This window comes from Bombina bombina, chromosome 5 (assembly GCF_027579735.1).
Source record: "Bombina bombina isolate aBomBom1 chromosome 5, aBomBom1.pri, whole genome shotgun sequence".
In the NCBI taxonomy this organism is placed as follows: domain Eukaryota; kingdom Metazoa; phylum Chordata; class Amphibia; order Anura; family Bombinatoridae; genus Bombina; species Bombina bombina.
The window spans coordinates 807,163,425-807,184,025 of NC_069503.1; the positions used below are offsets into that span (position 1 = coordinate 807,163,425).

The 20,601-nt window shown below is 41.8% G+C and overlaps 1 protein-coding gene across 1 annotated transcript in view; it reads right to left on the bottom strand.

Moving 5' to 3' along the window:
* The window catches only part of GNAL (G protein subunit alpha L), a 927,952-nt gene that overhangs the window by 785,066 nt on the left and 122,285 nt on the right, over positions 1 to 20,601 (bottom strand). The gene's annotated exons all lie outside the window — the stretch shown is intronic.

A 20,601-nucleotide genomic window follows, 5' to 3' on the forward strand; every position in this document is an offset into this window, starting at 1 on the left:
TGACTTAACAACTTGAGCAGTGCCAGGATTCCAGCACCAGTTTAAGTAAAAAGTGATCACTGCCAAGTAGGTAAAGTGAAATGATAAATAGGTCATAATTAAAAGGGACACTGAGGGTATGGCATATATTGCCGTACTACTTTTAAAACATAAAATTCTAACTATTCCCTCAGAATAACCAATGCATAAAAACTACATTATGTATGTACACACCAGAAAATGGTTAAATGTTGTCTATGTTCTTCTTATCAGGTACACCAACTTGCCTCATATGTAACTTCCCTCCTTATGAACTGTGTGTATTTCCGCTGCTAAATGTGTCATGTGATGAATATGTTGTTATGTGGTTTTTGCACTTTATTTTTCAATAAAAATCTACTGGTAAAAAAAAAAAAAAAAAAAAAAAAAAAAAAAAAAAAAAAGGGACACTGAACCCAAATCTTTTCGTTTGTGATTTCAAATTTACTCCTATTATCAATCATTATCAATTGTGTTCAGTATCCCTTTAATGGCAAATTAATGTCTTTATATAAGCTATGTTTGCATAATCAGTCTTCCTAATTAGTGGGAACCTACCTTTGCACCTCAAAGTCCTGTCTCATGATTGCCCAAACCATAACTACAAGCCATCCTATCCATGCCTCCTAGGATGTCCAAGCCATACCCTCAGCTTATCCAAATCATGGCTCCTGGCAACCCTCCTGTGTCCTCCGGCTGCCCAAACCGTGCCCTCTGTGGCTACCCAAACCATACCTTCTGACTGCACAAGCCAGGTCTATTGGACACCCAAAAAATGCCTACATACCATAGGTTTTTGAGCATAAGATTTTTTTAGTGAACATAGAACAATTTTTTGCATTTAAAATTTGTTAAAACATGAGATTTTTTTCTTCTTAAAAATCTAATTTTCATGATGGTGGTGGTCATTTCTTGTCACCAAAAGTATGTGGGAGTTGCCCTCATCAGTCAATAAGTATCTGATATTCAGCTGTGTACAAGCAGCATACATAGTCTGTTTCATTATTCATTAAACTTTTATCATATAAAACAAATTAACATGTTTAATTATTGATCTTTTATATAGCTAAACCTTTTTTTAATGTAATGTCAATTTAAAAGGACAGCTGAGCCACACCCAAAATGTTTTGCAGCGGGTGGATTTGATATAAATCAAAATTTATTTAAACCATGAATTAAATCACAATTGAAATTACTAGTCAGTAAGACCGATTTAAATCATGGTTTTCATTTTTAGAATACATTGTTTTTCTAGTTATATCAGAACATAACTAATTTGGTTATATATCATTAGATAAGCATAGATAGATCATTGTTCACCTTCCAATAATTTCATTCATTTCAATCTCCAGTTTAATAGGTTAATCATTCATATTTGAATCCACCTGGATGCAGCGTAGGCAAAACCAAGCCTTAAAATTTAAAAAAAAATAATAATAACACCCGCACAAAATAACTAAAAATCAAATAACCGCTCGCAAGAAATAAAAATACGTAACCGCCCGGACAAAGTGAATTAAAAATTTTTAATTTAAAAAAAAACAAAAACTAACCTCCCGCACGAAGTATTAATATAAACCTAAACTGTCAACCCCCACATCGCAAAACAAAGTAATTAACCGCTAATCCGCGAAGAACATAATTAAAATATTAACCCCTTAACCGCCAACCACATCGCAATAACCCTAATATATTAACCCCTAAACTGTCAACCCCACTACAATGCAAATAATTAAATTACTAAGCCCCCTAACCTAACACCCCCTAAATTCCAAAAAATAAAAAAGCCTAACATTACAGAAACAATCAAAAATGTTTTTGTTTTTTTTTAAATACCTAATCCCTATGAAAAGAAAAAAAAGCGCCCCCAAAATAAAACCACTCCCTAATCTAAACTACCAATAGCCCTTAAAAGGGCCTTTGTAGGGCATTGCCCTAAGCTGAACAGCTCTTTTACCTCTAAAAAATACTAAGTCCCCCCCAAACAGTAAAAAAAACCCAACCACCAAACCCGCAAAATAAAACACTAAAAAACAAAATTTATGCTTACCTGATAAATTTATTCCCGGATATGGTGAGTCCACGGTGTCCTCAATTACTGTACAACACTCCTGGCCAGCAGGAGGAGGCAAAGAGCACCACAGCAAAAGCTGTTAAGTATCCCTCCCCTTCCCACAATCCCCAGTCATTCGAACGAAGGAAAAAGGAGAGGAAAAAAAGTGCCCGAGGTTTAGTAAAAAAAAACTAAATTATGCTTACCTGATAAATTACTTTCTTTTACGATATGACGAGTCCACGAATTTCATCCTTACTTGTGGGATATTAACCTCCTGCTAACAGGAAGTGGCAAAGAGCACCACAGCAGAGCTGTATATATAGCCCCTTCCCCTCCACCCTCAGTCATTTGGCCAAAGGTTATAGGAAGAGAAAAGGAAAGGCTAAAAAGGTGCAGAGGTGACTGAAGTTTTCAAAAAATACAATAAACCTGTCTTAAAATAACAGGGAGGGCCGTGGACTCGTCATATCGCAAAAGAAAGTAATTTATCAGGTAAGCATAAATTTAGTTTTCTTTTACAAAGATATGACGAGTCCAAGGATTTCATCCTTACTTGTGGGAAACCAATACCAAAGCAATAGGACACGGATGAAAGGGAGGGACAAGACAGGAACCTAAACAGAAGGCACCACTGTTTGAAGAACCTTTCTCCCAAAAACAGCCTCAGAAGAAGCAAAAGTATCAAATTTGGAAAATTTGGGAAAAGTGTGAAGGGACGACCAAGTCGCAGCCTTACAAATCTGTTCCACAGATGCATCGTTTTTAAAAGCCCATGTGGAAGCCACAGCCCTAGTAGAATGAGCCGTAATTCTTTCAGGAGGCTGCTGTCCAGCAGTCTCATATACCAGGCGGATGATACTTCTCAGCCAAAAAGAAAGAGAGGTAACCGTAACTTTCTGACCCCTACGCTTTCCAGAATAAACAATGAATAATGAAGATGATTGATAGAAATCCTTAGTTGCCTGTAAGTAAAACTTTAAGGCACAGACACTCCTTCTTAGAAGGATTAGGACACAAGGAAGGAACAACAATTTCCTGATTAATATTCTTATTCGAAACAACCTTAGGAAGGAACCCAGGTTTGGTACGTAAAACCACCTTATCAGAATGAAATATGAGATAAGGCGAATCACACTGTAATGCTGAAAGCTCAGAAACTCTTCGAGCAGAAGAAATAGCAACCAAAAACAGAACTTTCCAAGATAATAGTTTAATATCTATGGAATGCATAGGTTCAAACGAAACCCCTTGCAGAACTCGAAGAACTAAATTCAAACTCCAGGGAGGAGTAATAGGTCTAAATACAGGCTTAATTCTAGATAGAGCCTGACAAAAAGACTGAACATCTGATACATTTGCCAAACGTTTGTGAAACTGAATTGACAAAGCTGAAATTTGTCCCTTTAAGGAACTTGCTGATAACCCTTTCTCCAATCCTTCTTGGAGAAAATACAAAATCCTAGGAATCCTAACTTTACTCCATGAGTAACCCTTGGATTCACACCAATAAAGATATTTACGCCATATCTTATGATAGATCTTTCTAGTGACAGGCTTTCTAGCCTGTATCAAAGTATTGATAACTGAATCAGAGAATCCTCGCTTCGATAAAATCAAGCGTTCAATCTCCACGCAGTCAGTTGCAGAGAAATTAGATTTGGATGTTGGAAAGGACCTTGAATGAGAAGGTCCTGTTTCAACTGAAGTTTTCACGGTGGCAGAGAGCACATGTCCACTAGATCCGCATACCAAGTCCTGCGTGGCCACGCAGGCGCTATCAGGATCACTGAATCTCTCTCCTGTTTGATTCGAGCAATCACGCGTGGGAGGAGAGGAAACGGCGGAAACACATAAGCTAGGCTGAACAACCAAGGTACTGCCAAGGCATCTATCAGTTCAGCCTGAGGATCCCTTGACCGGGATCCGTATCTTGGAAGCTTGGCATTCTGATGAGATGCCATCAAATCCAATTCCGGTCTGCCCCATCTGAGAATCAATGAGGCAAATACCTCCGGGTGAAGTTCCCACTCCCCCGGATTAAAAAGTCTGTCGACTTAGAAAATATGCTTCCCAGTTCTCTACCCCTGGGATGTAGATCGCTGACAGATGACAAGAGTGGGCCTCTGCCCAACTGATTATCTTGGATACCTCTATCATCGCTAAGGAACTCCTTGTTCCCCCCTGATGATTGACATATGCCACAGTCGTTATGTTGTCCGACTGGAATCTGATGAATTTGGCCGAAGCCAACTGAGGCCACGCCTGAAGCGTATTGAATATTGCTCTCAGTTCCAGAATATTGATTGGAAGTGAGCCTTCAGGGAGTTCCAAACTGCACCCCAGCCCAGAAGGCAGGCATCTGTTGTCACTATCACTCACGAGGGTCTGCGGAAACAAGTCCCCTGAGACAGATGATCTGGCGACAACCACCAAAGAAGAGTTTCTGGTCTCTTGATCCAGAATTATCTTTGGAGATAAATACGCATAATCCCCATTCCACTGACCGAGCATGCACAGTTGCAGTGGTCTGAGATGAAAGCGAGCAAACGGAACAATGTCCATTGCCGCTACCATTAATCCGATTACCTCCATACACTGAGCCACTGATGGCCGAGGAATGGACAGAAGTGCTCGACAAGCATTCAAAATCTTTGATTTTCTGACCTCCGTCAGAAATACTTTCATGGCTACTGAGTCTATCAGAGTTCCCAGAAAAGGAACCCTTGTCTGTGGAACAAGTGAACTCTTCTCTATGTTCACCTTCCAGCCGTGAGTTCTCAGAAAAGACAACACTGTGTCCGTGTGAGATTTTGTCAGATGATATGTTGACGCCTGAATCAGAATATCGTCCAGATAAGGCACCACCGCTATCCCTTGCGGTCTGAGAACCGCCAAAAGAGACCCTAGAACCTTTGTGAAGATTCTGGGTGCTGTGGCCAACCCGAAAGGAAAAGCCACAAACTGATAATGTTTGTCCAAGAAGGCAAACCTTAGAAACTGATGATGATCTTTGTGGATTGGAATATGAAGGTAAGCATCCTTCAAATCCACGGTAGTCATATATTGACCCTCCTGGATCATTGGCAAAATCGTTCGAATTGTCTCCATCTTGAATGATGGAACTCTTAGAAATTTGTTTAGACACTTGAGGTCCAAAATGGGTCTGAACGTTCCATCTTTTCTGGGGACCACAAATAGGTTTGAGTAAAACCCCTGTCCCAATTTTGGAATAGGACAGATTACTCCCATAGTAAAAAGGTCTTTTACACAGCGTAAGAACGCCTCTCTCTTTATCTGGCATGCAGATAATTTTGAAAGATGAAATCTCCATCTTGGGAGAAAATCCATGAATTCCAATTGATAACCGTGGGTCACTATTTCTAGTGCCCAGGAATCCTGAACATCTCTTGCCCAAGCCTGAGCAAAGAAAGAAAGTCTGCCCCCTACTAGATCGGATCGGGGTCCACCCCTTCATGCTGTTTTGTGGAAGAAGAAGCGGGGGGTCCTCCTTTAAAGTTCCGAAAGAAACGAAAATTATTCACTTTACCCCTCATTTTAACCGACCTATCCTGAGGTAGGGCATGGTTCTTACCTCCTGTAATATCAGAAATTATCTCCTTCAATTCTGGCCCAAAAAGGTTCTTACCTTTAAAGGGAATAGCTAAAAGCTTATGTTTTGATGACACATCAGCAGACCAAGATTTGAGCCACAATGCTCTACGTGCTAAAATAGCAAATCCTGCATTTTTTGCCGCTAATTTAGCAATTTGAAAAGCGGCATCAGTAATAAAAGAATTAGCTAGCTTAAGAGCCTTAATTCTATATAGAATGTCATCTAATGGAGTCTCAACCTTAAGAGATTCTTCTAGAGCCTCAAACCAAAAAGCTGCTGCAGTATTTACTGGAACAATGCAAGCTGTAGGTTGTAAAAGAAATCCCTGATAAACAAATCATTTCTTTAGTAGACCCTCTAATTTCTTATCCATAGGATCCTTGAAAGCACAACTATCCTCAATGGGTATAGTAGTACGCTTAGCTAGGGAAGATATAGCTCCCTCTACCTTAGGGACCATTTGCCACAAGTCCCGATTGGTATCTGATATAGGAAACATTTTCTTAAAATTAGGAGAGGGAGAAAACAGTATACCTGGTCTATCCCATTCCTTACTAATAATTTCCGAAATTCTCTTAGGAACCGGAAAAACATCAGTGTAAGTAGGAACTTCCAAATATTTATCCATTTTACACAATTTCTCTGGAGGAATCACAATAGGATCACAATCATCCAGAGTCGCTAAAACCTCCCTAAGCAACAGGCGGAGATGTTCAAGCTTAAATTTAAAGGACATAGCATCCGAATATGTCTGAGGCAAAACATTCCCTGAATCAGAAATTTCACCCTCAGACAGTAATTCCCTGATCCCCAACTCAGAGCACTGTGAGGGAACATCGGAAATAGTTAATAAAGCATCAGAGGAGCAGTCGCATTTTTCTAGTGCTCCGGGAGAAGAGCTAATAATTTGCCAATTATTGCTTGATTTACACAGCGTCAAGAGCCCACACGGTTTCGTGAATATTAAAGAACATTAACACTAATTTTATTTGATTGCTGTATTAATGACCCCAGGGTCGGAAAAGGACACCTGAGGCCTGTAGTCGTGGCAAACTTACAGGCGGCGCCTCCCCCCCGGATTTTCTGGGGTGTATGACCGGAGCTGTTCTCACAACTACATATTTTTGACACACAAGAGTGCTTGCAACTTCACACAACTTTGCTGTTGACAGTGGACAACTACGCAACATAATAGAAAATATAAAGGCTACCGAACATCACAGCTACCATTAGAGGTAATCCCCTTCCTAACAAATGGGACGCATTTCTTATAAGACTGGAGGGTCTATTTCAACCTCTCATAGAGAAAGCGCTATCTGAGAGTGAGCTGCAGCTTCTTATAGACAGACTTCCAAAGGCTACATCTCCGATGAAAACTACGCAGCAAGCTAAGGGCCACAGATCTGAATCTCACATAAAGCCCACGAGAGTTGTAACCCCCAGTACACAGATGGAAGGGCAGACTTCACAGCGAGCTGGTGCCCTACTTCATATACTTCTACCGGCAGATCATATCGAATGGGCAGACAAAGTTTACCGGGACTCTCCAAGTGCAGAGCGACCTTCCCGACGCGGAGAGATGGGATACAATAGTATGGCCATCAAGCTAAGATGGCGCCCGAAAAAATGGAAGCATTGAGCCGCAGTGGCGGAGGCCACAAAGAAGGCGCAAAAGAACCACTTTACCATCGCCTGAAGGCAGCACATCTATTATACCTGAGCGGGCACAAGTCGAGACTGGTGGAGCCGCCTTGTTGCTTAGGGGGTAGCTCCGGAGGGTCCATGATAGCAGACATCTCAAGTCCCCCGCTATATGGCGATTCTCCAGAAATCTTCAAGACCTGGGCCCTGAGAGATGAAGTAGCACACAGTGAGCCCGGAACCGGCTGTCGGGCGGGGCTGGCTGGAAAACACTTCAGCTTTGCTCTGACCGCGCCGGGTTCGGGATCTAAGGCAGGACATCTATCATTGGGTCTTGCGGTTACCTAACAAAATCTATACGAGACAAGCAGGGATAAGACCCCTAGGACTATAGCTAAGTAACACAAGCTTACCATGTTCTGAGTTAAAGAAAGTTTTGTTCTGTTTGTGAATGTAGTTCTCTAAGCAAAAGTTTTGTTTTGGAATGTTGTTCATTGTGCACATAGGGCTCAAAAATTGTTTATGTGGCATTGTCTGATAAACTCTGCATACCTTAACTCTTATGCACAATAAATGGGTAAAGAAAAACATAATTTATGCTTACTTGATAAATTTATTTCTCTTGTGGTGTATCCAGTCCACGGATCATCCATTACTTGTGGGATATTCTCCTTCCCACAAGGAAGTTGCAAGAGGATCACCCACAGCAGAGCTGCTATATAGCTCCTCCCCTAACTGCCCTATCCAGTCATTCGACCAAAACAAGCAGAGAAAGAAGAAACCATAGGGTGCAGTGGTGACTGTAGTTTAAATTAAAATTTTGACCTGCCTTAAAAAGACAGGGCGGGCCGTGGACTGGATACACCACAAGAGAAATAAATTTATCAGGTAAGCATAAATTATGTTTTCTCTTGTAAGGTGTATCCAGTCCACAGATCATCCATTACTTGTGGGATACCAATACCAAAGCTAAAGTACACGGATGAAGGGAGGGACAAGGCAGGCTTAGATGGAAGGAACCACTGCCTGTAGAAGCTTTCTCCCAAAAATAGCCTCCGAAGAAGCAAAAGTATCAAATTTGTAAAATTTTGAAAAGGTATGAAGCGAAGACCAAGTCGCCGCCTTGCAAATCTGTTCAACAGAAGCCTCATTTTTAAAGGCCCAGGTGGAAGCCACAGCTCTAGTAGAATGAGCTGTAATCCTTTCAGGGGGCTGCTGTCCAGCAGTCTCATAGGCTAAGCGTATTACGCTCCGAAGCCAAAAAGAAAGAGAGGTTGCCGAAGCTTTTTGACCTCTCCTCTGTCCAGAGTAAACAACAAACAGTGTAGATGTTTGGCGAAAATCTTTAGTAGCTTGTAAGTAAAACTTTAAAGCACGGACCACGTCCAGATTATGTAAAATGCATTCCTTCTTTGAAGAAGGATTAGGACACAATGATGGAACAACAATCTCTTGATTGATATTCTTGTTAGAAACTACCTTAGGTAAAAACCAAGGTTTGTACGCAGAACTACTTTATCTGAATGGAAAATCAGATAAGGAGAATCACATTGTAAGGTAGATAACTCAGAGACTCTCCGAGCCGAGGAAATAGCCATCAAAAACTGAACTTTCCAAGATAAAAATTTGATATCAATGGAATGAAGGGGTTCAAACGGAACCCCTTGAAGAACTTTAAGAACCAAGTTTAAGCTCCCTGGGGGAGCAACAGGTTTAAACACAGGCTTAATTCTAACCAAAGCCTGACAAAAAGCTTGAACGTCTGGAACTTCTGCCAGACGCTTGTGCAAAAGAATAGACAGAGCAGAAATCTGTCCCTTTAAAGAACTAGCTGATAATCCTTTTTTCCAAACCCTCTTGGAGAAAGGACAATATCCTAGGAATCCTAACCTTACTCCATGAGTAATTCTTGGATTCACACCAAAAAAAAAGGTATTTACGCCATATCTTATGGTAGATTTTCCTAGTGACAGGCTTCGTGCCTGTATAAGGGTATCAATGACTGACTCGGAGAAGCCACGCTTTGATAAAATCAAGCGTTCAACCTCCATGCAGTCAGTCTCAGAGAAATTAGATTTGGATGATTGAAAGGACCTTGTAGTAGAAGGTCTTGTCTCAGAGGCAGGGTCCATGGTGGAAAGGATGACATGTCCACTAGGTCTGCATACCAGGTCCTGCGTGGCCACGCAGGCGCTATCAAGATCACCAATGCTCTCTCATGTTTGATTTTGGCAATCAGTCGAGGGAGCAAAGGAAACGGTGGAAACACATAAGCCAGGTTGAAGAACCAATGCGCTGCTAGAACCAATTGAGCAAACACCTCCGGATGGAGTTCCCACTCCCCCGGATGAAAAGTCTGACGACTTAGAAAATCCGCCTCCCAGTTCTCTACACCTGGGATATGATTTGCTGATAGGTGGCAAGAGTGAGTCTCTGCCCAGCGAATTATCTTGGAGACTTCTAACATCGCTAGGGAACTCCTGGTTCCCCCTTGATGGTTGATGTAAGCACAGTCGTGATGTTGTCCGACTGAAATCTCATGAACCTCAGGGTTGCTAACTGAGGCCAAGCTAGAAGAGCATTGAATATTGCTCTTAACTCCAGAATATTTATCTCCTCCTGAGTCCACGATCCCTGAGCCTTCAGGGAATTCCAGACTGCACCCCAACCTAGAAGGCTGGCATCTATTGTTACAATTGTCCAATCTGGCCTGCGAAAGGTCATACCTTTGGACAGATGGACCCAAGATAGCCACCAGAGAAGAGAATCTCTGGTCTCTTGATCCAGATTTAGCAGAGGGGACAAATCTGTGTAATCCCCATTCCACTGACTGAGCATGCATAGTTGCTGTGGTCTGAGATGTAGGCGCGCAAATGGCACTATGTCCATCGCCGCTACCATCAAGCCGACTACTTCCATACACTGAGCCACCGAAGGGCGCGGAATCGAATGAAGAACACGGCAAGATTTTAGAAGCTTTGATAACCTGGATTCTGTCAGGAAAATCTTCATTTTTACAGAATCTATCACAGTCCCTAGGAAGGAGACTCTTGTGAGTTGGGATAGAGAACTCTTTTCCTCGTTCACCTTCCACCCATGTGACCTGAGAAATGCCAGAACTATGTCCGTATGTGACTTGGCAATCTGAAAGCTTGACGCCTGTATCAGGATGTCGTCCAGATAAGGGGCCACTTAAGGGGCCACCTTTGTAAAGATTCTTGGAGCTGTAACTACCCGAAGGGAAGAGCCACAAATTGGTAATGCCTGTCCAGAAAGGCAAACCTTAGGAACCGATGATGATCTTTGTGAATCGGTATGTGAAGGTAAGCATCCTTCAAATCCACTGTGGTCATGTACTGACCCTCCTGGATCATAGGTAGGGTGGTCCGAATAGTTTCCATTTTGAACGATGGAACTCTGAGGAATTTGTTTAAGATCTTTAGATCTAAAATGGGTCTGAAGGTTCCCTCTTTTTTGGGAACCACAAACAGATTTGAATAAAAACCCTGTCCCTGTTCCGTCAGTGGAACTGGACAGATCACTCCCATAACTAGGAGGTCTTGCACACGGCGTAAGAATGCCTCTTTCTTTATCTGGTTTACAGATAATCTCGAAAGATGAAATCTCCCTTGAGGAGGGGAAGCTTTGAAGTCCAGAAGATATCCCTGAGATATGATCTTCAACGCCCAGGGATCCTGAACATCTCTTGCCCATGCCTGGGCGAAGAGAGAAAGTCTACCCCTTACTAGATCCATTACCGGATAGGGGGCCGTTCCTTCATGCTGTCTTAGAGGCAGCAGCAGGCTTTCTGGCCTGCTTGCCTTTTTTCCAGGACTGGTTAGGTTTCCAGCCCGGCTTGGATTGAGCAAAAGTTCCCTCTTGTTTTGTAGCAGAGGAAGTTGATGCTGCACCTGCCTTGAAGTTTCGAAATGCACGAAAATTAGACTGTTTGGCCTTTGATTTGGCCCTGTCCTGAGGAAGGGTATGACCCTTACCTCCAGTAATGTCAGCAATAATTTCCTTCAAACCGAATAGGGTCTGCCCCTTTAAGGGAATGTTAAGTAATTTAGACTTTGAAGTCACGTCAGCAGACCAAGATTTAAGCCATAGCGCCCTACGCGCCTGGATGGCGAATCCAGAATTTTTAGCCGTTAGTTTAGTCAAATGAACAATGGCATCAGAAACAAAAGAATTAGCTAGCTTACGTGTTCTAAGCTTGTCAAGTATTTCAGTCAATGGAGTAGCTGTCTGAAAGGCCTCTTCCAGAGACTTAAACAATAACGTCGCAGCAGCAGTGACAGGCGCAATGCATGCAAGAGGCTGCAGGATAAAACCTTGTTGAATAAACATTTTCTTAAGGTAACCTAATTTTTTATCCATTGGATCTGAAAAAGCACAACTGTCCTCGACAGGGATAGTGGTACGCTTTGATAAAGTAGAAACTGCTCCCTCCACCTTAGGGACCGTCTGCCATAAGTCCCGTGTGGTGGCGTCTATTGGAAACATTTTTCTAAAAATAGGAGGGGGGGAAAACGGCACACAGGGTCTATCCCACTCCTTATTAATAATTTCTGTAAACCTTTTAGGTATTGGAAAAACATCAGTACACACCGGCACTGCATAGTATTTATCCAGTCTACACAATTTCTCTGGTACTGCAATTGTGTCACAGTCATTCAGAGCAGCTAACACCTCCCCAAGCAATACACTGAGGTTCTCAAGCTTAAATTTAAAAGTAGAAATATCTGAATCAGGTTTCCCCGAATCAGAAACGTCACCCACAGACTGAAGCTCTCCTTCCTCAGCTTCTGCATATTGTGACGCAGTATCAGACATGGGCCTTAAGGCATCTGCGCGCTCTGTAATACGGCTAACCCCAGAGCTATCACGCTTTCCTCTGAATTCAGGCAGTCTGGCTAATACCGCTGACAGGGTATTATCCATGATTGCCGCCATGTCCCGCAAAGTAATCGCTATGGGCGTCCTTGATGTACTTGGCGCCATTTTAGCGTGAGCCCCTTGAGCGGGAGTCAAAGGGTCTGACTGACACGTGGGGAGAGTTAGTCGGCATAACTTCCCCCTCGCCAGAATACTCTGGTGATAAATTTTTTAAAGATAAAAGCTGATCTTTATTGTTTAAAGTGAAATCAATACATTTAGTACATATTCTCATATGGGGTTCCACCATGGCTTTTAAACATAATGAACAAGGAGTTTCCGCTATGTCAGACATGTTTATACAGACTAGCAATGAGACTAGCAAGCTTGGAAAACACTTTACATCAAGTTAAACAAGCAATATAAAAAACGTTACTGTGCCTTTAAGGGAAACAAATTTTGCTAAAATTTGAAATAACAGTGAAAAAAGGCAGTTAAACTAACGAAATTTTTACAGTGTATGTAACAAGTTAGCAGAGCATTGCACCCACTTGCAAATGGATGATTAACCCCTTAAAACAAAAAACGGATTAACAAATTAAAAAAAAAAAGTTTTTTTCAAACAATCACAACTGCCACAGCTTCACTGTGGCTTTACCTTCCTCAATATATGACTTTTGAAGCCTTTTGAGCCCTTCAGAGATGTCCTAAAGCATGCAGGGGACTGCTGAATGTCTGTCTGTAATTTTAACTAGGCCCCTCCCACTCATATTACAACAGTGGAAAGCCTCAGGAAACTGTTTCTAGGCAAAAATCAAGCCAGCCATGTGGAAAAAACTAGGCCCCAATAAGTTTTATCACCAAAGCATATATAAAAACGATTAAACATGCCAGCAAACGTTTTATATTGCACATTAATCAGAGTATATACCTCTGATAGCAAGCCTGATACTAGTCGCTATTAAATCACTGTATTTAGGCTTAACTTACATTAATCCGGTATCAGCAGCTTTTTTCTAGCAAATTCCATCCCTAGAAAAACTTAAACTGCACATACCTTATTGCAGGATAACCTGCACGCCATTCTCCCTCTGAAGTTACCTCACTCCTCAGACATATGTGAGAACAGCAGTGGATCTTAGTTACTTCTGCTAAGATCATAGAAAAACGCAGGCAGATTCTTCTTCTAAATGCTGCCTGAGATAAAATAGTACAACTCCGGTACCATTTAAAAACAATAAACTTTTGATTGAAGAAAAAACTAACTATATTACACCACTTTCCTCTTACTACCTCCAGCTATGTTGAGAGCTTGCAAGAGAATGACTGGATATGGCAGTTAGGGGAGGAGCTATATAGCAGCTCTGCTGTGGGTGATCCTCTTGCAACTTCCTGTTGGGAAGGAGAATATCCCACAAGTAATGGATGATCCGTGGACTGGATACACCTTACAAGAGAAAGTAGAACCAACAGTGGGACGATTGCATCACATATATTTATTTTAACTGGAGCTTTCAAACAGTATGTTGTTATGCAGTGCCCTCATCCTTCCTCAAACTATGTAAATAGGTGTGCGTCATGGGGGTTAGTGGGGGGCCCCTGGGTAGACACTGTTCAAGCCATACAGAAGGAGGGGAACTTGAAATTACGAAAAACAAAGCCAATGGGTGTTGCAGATTTACACAAGCTGTCTAGACTAGCGGTCTGCGGCCGGGACTGTGGGATAGACACAGCGAGTACAGCTTTTGACACCCATGATAATACTACCAACTTTAGGCATATATATATATATATATATACTTTATCAAGATAGCAATTCACCCATAGTTAACCACCCTTCTCCTTTTCGTTTATTCTTTTTCTTTAAATATGGTAACCCAACCTTTACTCCCAATCTGAGCCTACAGATCAACTCGCACCAACGGAGCTTAGTTTATCCCAAAGGGTTTGCACGATTTTCCTAGAAAAAAATGCAGTAGTTTCTAATTTTTACACTATCAGGTCACAACAGTGTATTTTACTAATCTATATTGCAACTGTTCAAGGGTTAATAGAATGTGTCAAGATGTTATGCACATACACTATGTTCAGCTCTGGTCTTAGTATCTGGACTATAACTTGTTTATATCATATATGCAATGATTTTATTAATGAAAGATACTTTTTAGTTCTTTGCATTATAATATCCCCTGGACTCTAGCTATATCGCATGAAAGGTCCAAGAGTGACCTAATATATTAAATATGGGGAAGAAAAATGAGGACTCTAAAGTAAAATATCTACTCTTGCTATAAATGGAAGAAATTATCTTGCACACTGTTTATAAATGTTGTATGTTTTCTATCCTCAATAAAAAATATTTAAAAAAAAAAAAAAAAAAAAAAAAGCAGCAGAGGATTCAGTATTTACATTATTAATACCTGACCTACTGTGTTACCCTGTAACACTGGTAATTTAGACAATACCTCTGTAAGGGTAGTTGACATAACTGCAGCCATCTCCTGCAGAGTAAAGGAATTAGACGCACTAGAAGTACTAGGCGTCGCTTATGTGGGTGTTAAAGGTTGTGATACTTGGGGAGAATTGGATGGCATATCCTGATTCTCTTCAGACTGAGAATCATCCCTAGGCACACTTACTTTATTTAAAATATGCTTTTTACATTGTAAAGCCCTTTCAGTACAAAAGTTACACAATGTTAGAGGGGGTTGCACAATAGATTCTAAACACATAGAACAATGAGAAACCTCAATGTCAGACATGTTTAACAGACTAGTAATACCACAAAAGTCGTTTAAACACTTATTTATAGCATAAAGTAAACATTTGAAAAAACGTGTACTGTGTCTTTAAGAAAAGAAAAAGTGAACAATTTTTCCAAAATGCACAAAAAACGTTAAATTTAACTTAATATCGTTGGTTAATCCAAAAATTGCTGCACCCAGAAGCAAGGGGAGAAATAAGGCTATAGAAGTACTTATATCAACATGTAGTCAAAAGATAGATAAAAATACACTCTGCACCTCGCCACAGCTCTGGCCAGCTACACAGTCCAGGAGCCACCGAGTTAATGTTTGCTGCTGCTGCTAAGCCTGAAGAAATTGTGCCAAAATAGGCTCCGCCCCTTAAGGTCAAAAGTCAGAGTAGGCCCAAACACCACCACATGGAAATGCAGTTTTGCACTAAAGTAAAAATACACACACAATTATAACCCTCAAGCATAAAACGAATAAGTTTTAAGTGCCAAAAATAAAAAACATAAAACATTGTTTTTTATATTGTCTCCCATGTCACATAATGCCCAAATATCAACAAATGATAAATATAAAATAGGGACTCCAGTAACAACCCTCTTATTAAAATAGGTTTTACTGCTTACCCCATTCCCATACAGGAATATAATGCCAGCCAGTTCTGATACACCAAGTCTCCTCAGAAAAAAGGCTGCACATACCTTAATGCTGCTTGTAGCATGAAACTGGTCTCCACACTGAAGATGTCTCATGGTTACCTTCAGAAGTCTTGTGGGAACCAGCGTGGATCTTAGTTACCTCAGGGCAGAAATCTTTTTCCATATCCCCCTGAGGAAAATAGTACGCACCGGTACCATTTAAAATAAAAAAACTTCTTGATTGAAGAAACTAAAACTAACACCTCACTTTACCATGTCTTCTTAGTATAACACAGGCAAAGAGAATGACTGAGGGTGGAGGGGAAGGGGAGGGGCTATATATACAGCTCTGCTGTGGTGCTCTTTGCCACTTCCGGTTAGCAGGAGGTTAATATCCCACAAGTAAGGATGAAATCGTGGACTCGTCATATCTTTGTAAAAGAAAAGGCTGTATTTAAAATGCAGGGCAGGGCAGGGCCGTGGACTCCCCATATCAGGAAAGAAAACAAAATTTATGCTTGCCTTATAAATTTCTTTCCGGAGATATGGCGAGTCCACGGCTTCCTCAATTACGGTTGGGAACCAATACCCAAGCTAACGGACACTGAGGACTAGGGAGGGACAAGATGGGTAGACCTAAACAGAAGGCACCACTTCTTGAAGAACCTTGAAGAACCTTAATCCCAAAAGAAGCCTCAGACGAGGCAAAAGTATTGAATTTGGAAATTTGGAAAAAGTAACCAAAGAGGACCCAGTTGCAACCTTGCAAATCTGTTCCACAGAAGCTGCATTTTTTTAAGCCCAAGAAGAAGAAACAGCCCTAGTGGAATGAGCGGTGATTCTGTCCAGTAGTCCCATATGCCAAACGAATAATACTTCTCAACCAGAGGGAAAGAGAAGTAGCAGTAGCTTTCTGACCTTTAAGTTTCCCAGAAAAACAAACAATGCAGAACACTGGCGAAAATCCTAAGTCGTCTGCAAATAAAATTTAAGAGCACGCACAACATCTAGATTATGCAAAAAACGTTCCTTATGACAGGAAGTATTAGGACAGAGAGAAGGAAAAACAATTTCCTGATTAATATTTCTATCCGAAACAACCTTAGGAAGAAAACCAAACTTGGTACGAAGAACTGCCTTATCTGCATGAAATATGAGATAAGGTGAATCGCACTGCAAAGCTGAGAGTTCCGAAACTCTCCGAGCAGAAGAGATAGCAATAAGAAACAGAATCTTCCAAGATAACAACTTAATATCTATGAAACGCATTGGCTCAAACGGAGCCTGTTGCAAAACTTTAAGAAGGTTAAGACTCCGAGGTGGAGCAACAGATTTAAAACACAGGCCTGAAAAAAAGATTGCACATAGGGCACGCCTGCCAGTTGTTTGAAGGGTCAGACTGCGGCTCTATTTTGCTGCACAAAGCACTTACAAACAAACCCTTCTCCAGACCTTCCTGGAGAAAAGATAAAAGCCCTTGGATTCACACCAATAAAGATATTTACTCCATATTTATTCCATATCTTATCGTAAATTTTCCTAGTAACAGGCTTACGAGCCTGAATCATGGTCTCAATGACCAACTCAGAAAAAACAGGCTTAGACAGAATAAAGCGTTCAATCTCCAAGCTTCAGAGAAATGAGATTTGGATGAAGGAAGGGACCCTGAAGTAGAAGGTCCTTCCTCAGGGGTAGTCTCCACGGTGGCAGAGACGACATTTCCACTAGGTCTGCATACCAGATCCTGCAAGGCCACGCTGGAGCTATTAGAATCTCTCCTGTTTGATACAAGCAATGACTCGTGGAAGGAGAGGAAACTGAGGAAATAGGTATGCTATCCTGAAGTTCCAAGAAACTGCCAGAGCATTTATCAGGAAGGCCTGAGGATCCCTTGACCTTGAACCGTACTTGGAAGCTTGGCGTTCTGTTGAGACGCCATCAGATCCAACTCCGGTATCCCCTATTTGTTGTTTAACCTGGAGAACACCTCCGGATGGAGTTCCCACTCCCCGGGATGAAAAATCTGTCTGCTTAAGAAATCCCCTTCCCAGTTGTCCACTCCTGGAATTTAGATGTCAGAAAGACAACAATTGTGAGTTTCCGCCCACTGAATGATCCGAGCCACCTCCCTGGTGGTTGATGTAAGCCACCGAGGTTATGTTGTCTGACTGGAACCTGATAAACTGGGCGAAAGCCAGTTGAGGCCAAGCCATCAAGGCATTGAAGATCGCTCTCAACTCCAATATGTTTATGGGGAGAGCAGATGCCTCCTGAGACCAAAGTCCCTGCGCCTTCAATGAGTCCTAGACTGCTCCCCAGCCCATCAGACTGGCGTCCGTGGTCACAATCACCCATTAAGGTCTCTGAAAGCATGTCCCAGAGACAGATGTTCCTGAGACAGCCACCACTGAAGAGAGTCCCTTGTTGACTGATCTAGAGCTATCTTCTGAGACAGCATAACCCCTGTTCCATTGATTGAGCATGCATAACTGTAGCGCTCTCAAATGGAATCGAGCAAAAGGAACTATGTCCATAGAAGCCACCATCAGACCAATTACCTCCATACATTGGGCCACTGATGGCCGTACAGCAGACTGTAGAGATAGGCAAGACGAAAGAATCTTGGATTTTCTGACTTTTGTCAGAAATATTTTTCATTATTAGGGAATATACAATTGTTCCTAGGAAGACCACCCTTGTAGCCGGAAAATGGGAACGCTTTCCCAAATTCACCTTCCATCCGTGAGCGTGACGAAAAGACAACAAGATCTCTCTAAGATTTTGCAATGTTGAAAAGATGGCGACTGAACCAGAATGTCATCCAAATAAGGCGCCACTGCAATTCCCCGAGACCGAATCACTGCCAAAAGTGCCCCCAGGCCCTTCGAGTAAATTTTGGGAGCTGTGGCGAGGCCAAATGGAAGAGCCACAAACTGAAAGTGTCTGTCCAGAAAGTCAAATCTCAGAAATCTGTGATGATCCCTGGGAATGGAAACATGGAGGTATGCATCCTTCAGGTCTATGGTCGTCATGAACTGACCCTCTTGCACTAAAGGAAGAATGGAACGGATAGTTTCCATCTTGAAGGACGGCACTCTGAGAAACTTGTTGAGACACTTTAGAATGGGTTTGAAAGTTCCCGCTTTTTTGGAAACCACAAACAGATTGGAATAGAACCCTAGTCCCTGTACTGGAACTGTCACTATCACTCCCATAAGGCAAAGATCCTGAACACATTTCAAGAACGCCTCTCTTTTAATTTGGTCTACAGATAATCTTGAGAGGTGAAACCTGCACCTGGGATACCCTGGGATACTATGTCCACAGCCCACGGATCTAGAACATCTTGTATCCATGCTTGAGGAAACAGAGAGAGTCTGCCCCCCCACTTGATCCAGTCCTGGATCTGGGGCATACCATTCATGCAGACTTAGACTCAGCTGTGGGCTTCTTAGATTGCTTCCCCTTGTTCCAAGACTGACTGGGTTTCCAAGAAGGCTTGGACTGTTCCTGCTTGGTAGAAGAGGGGGAAGACTTACCTCTGAAGTTTCGAAAGGAACAAAAATTACTCTGACGTCCGTTTGGCCTATTCTTATCTTGCGGAAGAAAAGATCCTTTACCACCCGTAATATCGAAGATAATCTCTGCCAAACCCGGCCCAAACAAGGTCTTGTAAGGAATCGCCAAAAGTTTAGAGACTTAGAGGAAACATCTGCTGACCAAGATTTCAGCCATAATGCTCTACATGCCAAAAATCGCAAAACCAGATATTTTGGCTCCCAACTTCATGACCTGCAACGAGGCATCATTAATAAAAGAATTGGCCAACTTAAGAGCCTTAAAGGGACACTGAACCCAAATTTTTTCTTTTGTGATTCAGATAGAGAATGAAATTTTAAGCAACTTTGCAATTTACTCCTATTATCAAATGTTCCTTATTCTCTTGGTATCTTTATTTGAAATGCAAGAATGTAAGTTTAGATGCCGGCCCATTTTTGGTGAACAACCTAGGTTGTCCTTGCCGATTGGTGGATAAATTAATCCACCAATCAAAAACTGCTGTCCAGAGTGCTGAATCAAGAAAAAAAGCTTCGATGCCTTCTTTTTATATAAAGATAGCAAGAGAACGAGGAAACATTGATAATAGGAGTAAATTAGAAAGGTGTTTAAAATTGCATGCTCTGTCTGAATCACAAAGAAAATTTTTGGGTTCGGTGTCCCTTTAATCCTATCTTGCATCTCCTCCAAAGGAGTCTCTGCTTGAAGAGACTCAGACAAAGCGTCAAACTAATAAGCTTCCACACTTGTCACGTTAGCAATACACACCACCGGTTTCCATTGAAGACCCTGATAAATATACATCTTTTTCAAGTAAGCCTCTAAAATCTTGTACATAGGATCCTTGAAAGAGCAGCTATCGTCAATAGGAATAGTAGTTAGTTTAGCCAGGGTAGAAATCGCCCCTACTACCTTGGGTACAGTCAGCTACTGGGAATATCTTCCTAAAAACTGGAGACGGAGAAAAAGGAATACCAGGTCTCTCCCATTACCGGGCAATAATCTCCGTAGCCCGGTCTGGCACCGGAAACACCTCCACAGAGGAGGGGACATCAAAGTATCTATTTAGTTTATTAGATTTCTTATGGTTGACAACGACAGGGGTATGGGGGGGAGTCCAAGGTAGCCAAAAACAACCTTTAACAAAACATGAAGGTGTGCAAGCTTAAATCTGAAAGAAACAACTTCAGCATTAGAAGGAATTATACAATACGAATCTGAGATCTCACCCTCAGAGGCTACCAAAGTATCTTCCTCTTCAGACTTATGAGAAAGAGCAACTTGGTTAGCCTGGACTGGATCAGAAACCTTACTATCTGATTCTCTAATTTTCCTCTTGCATCTTCCCTGAAGCATGGGAAAGCCAGCTAATGCCTCAGATACCACAGAGGATACCTGGGCAGCAATTTCTGCATGCAAATATACTCCTCCAAGAGATTGCGAGGA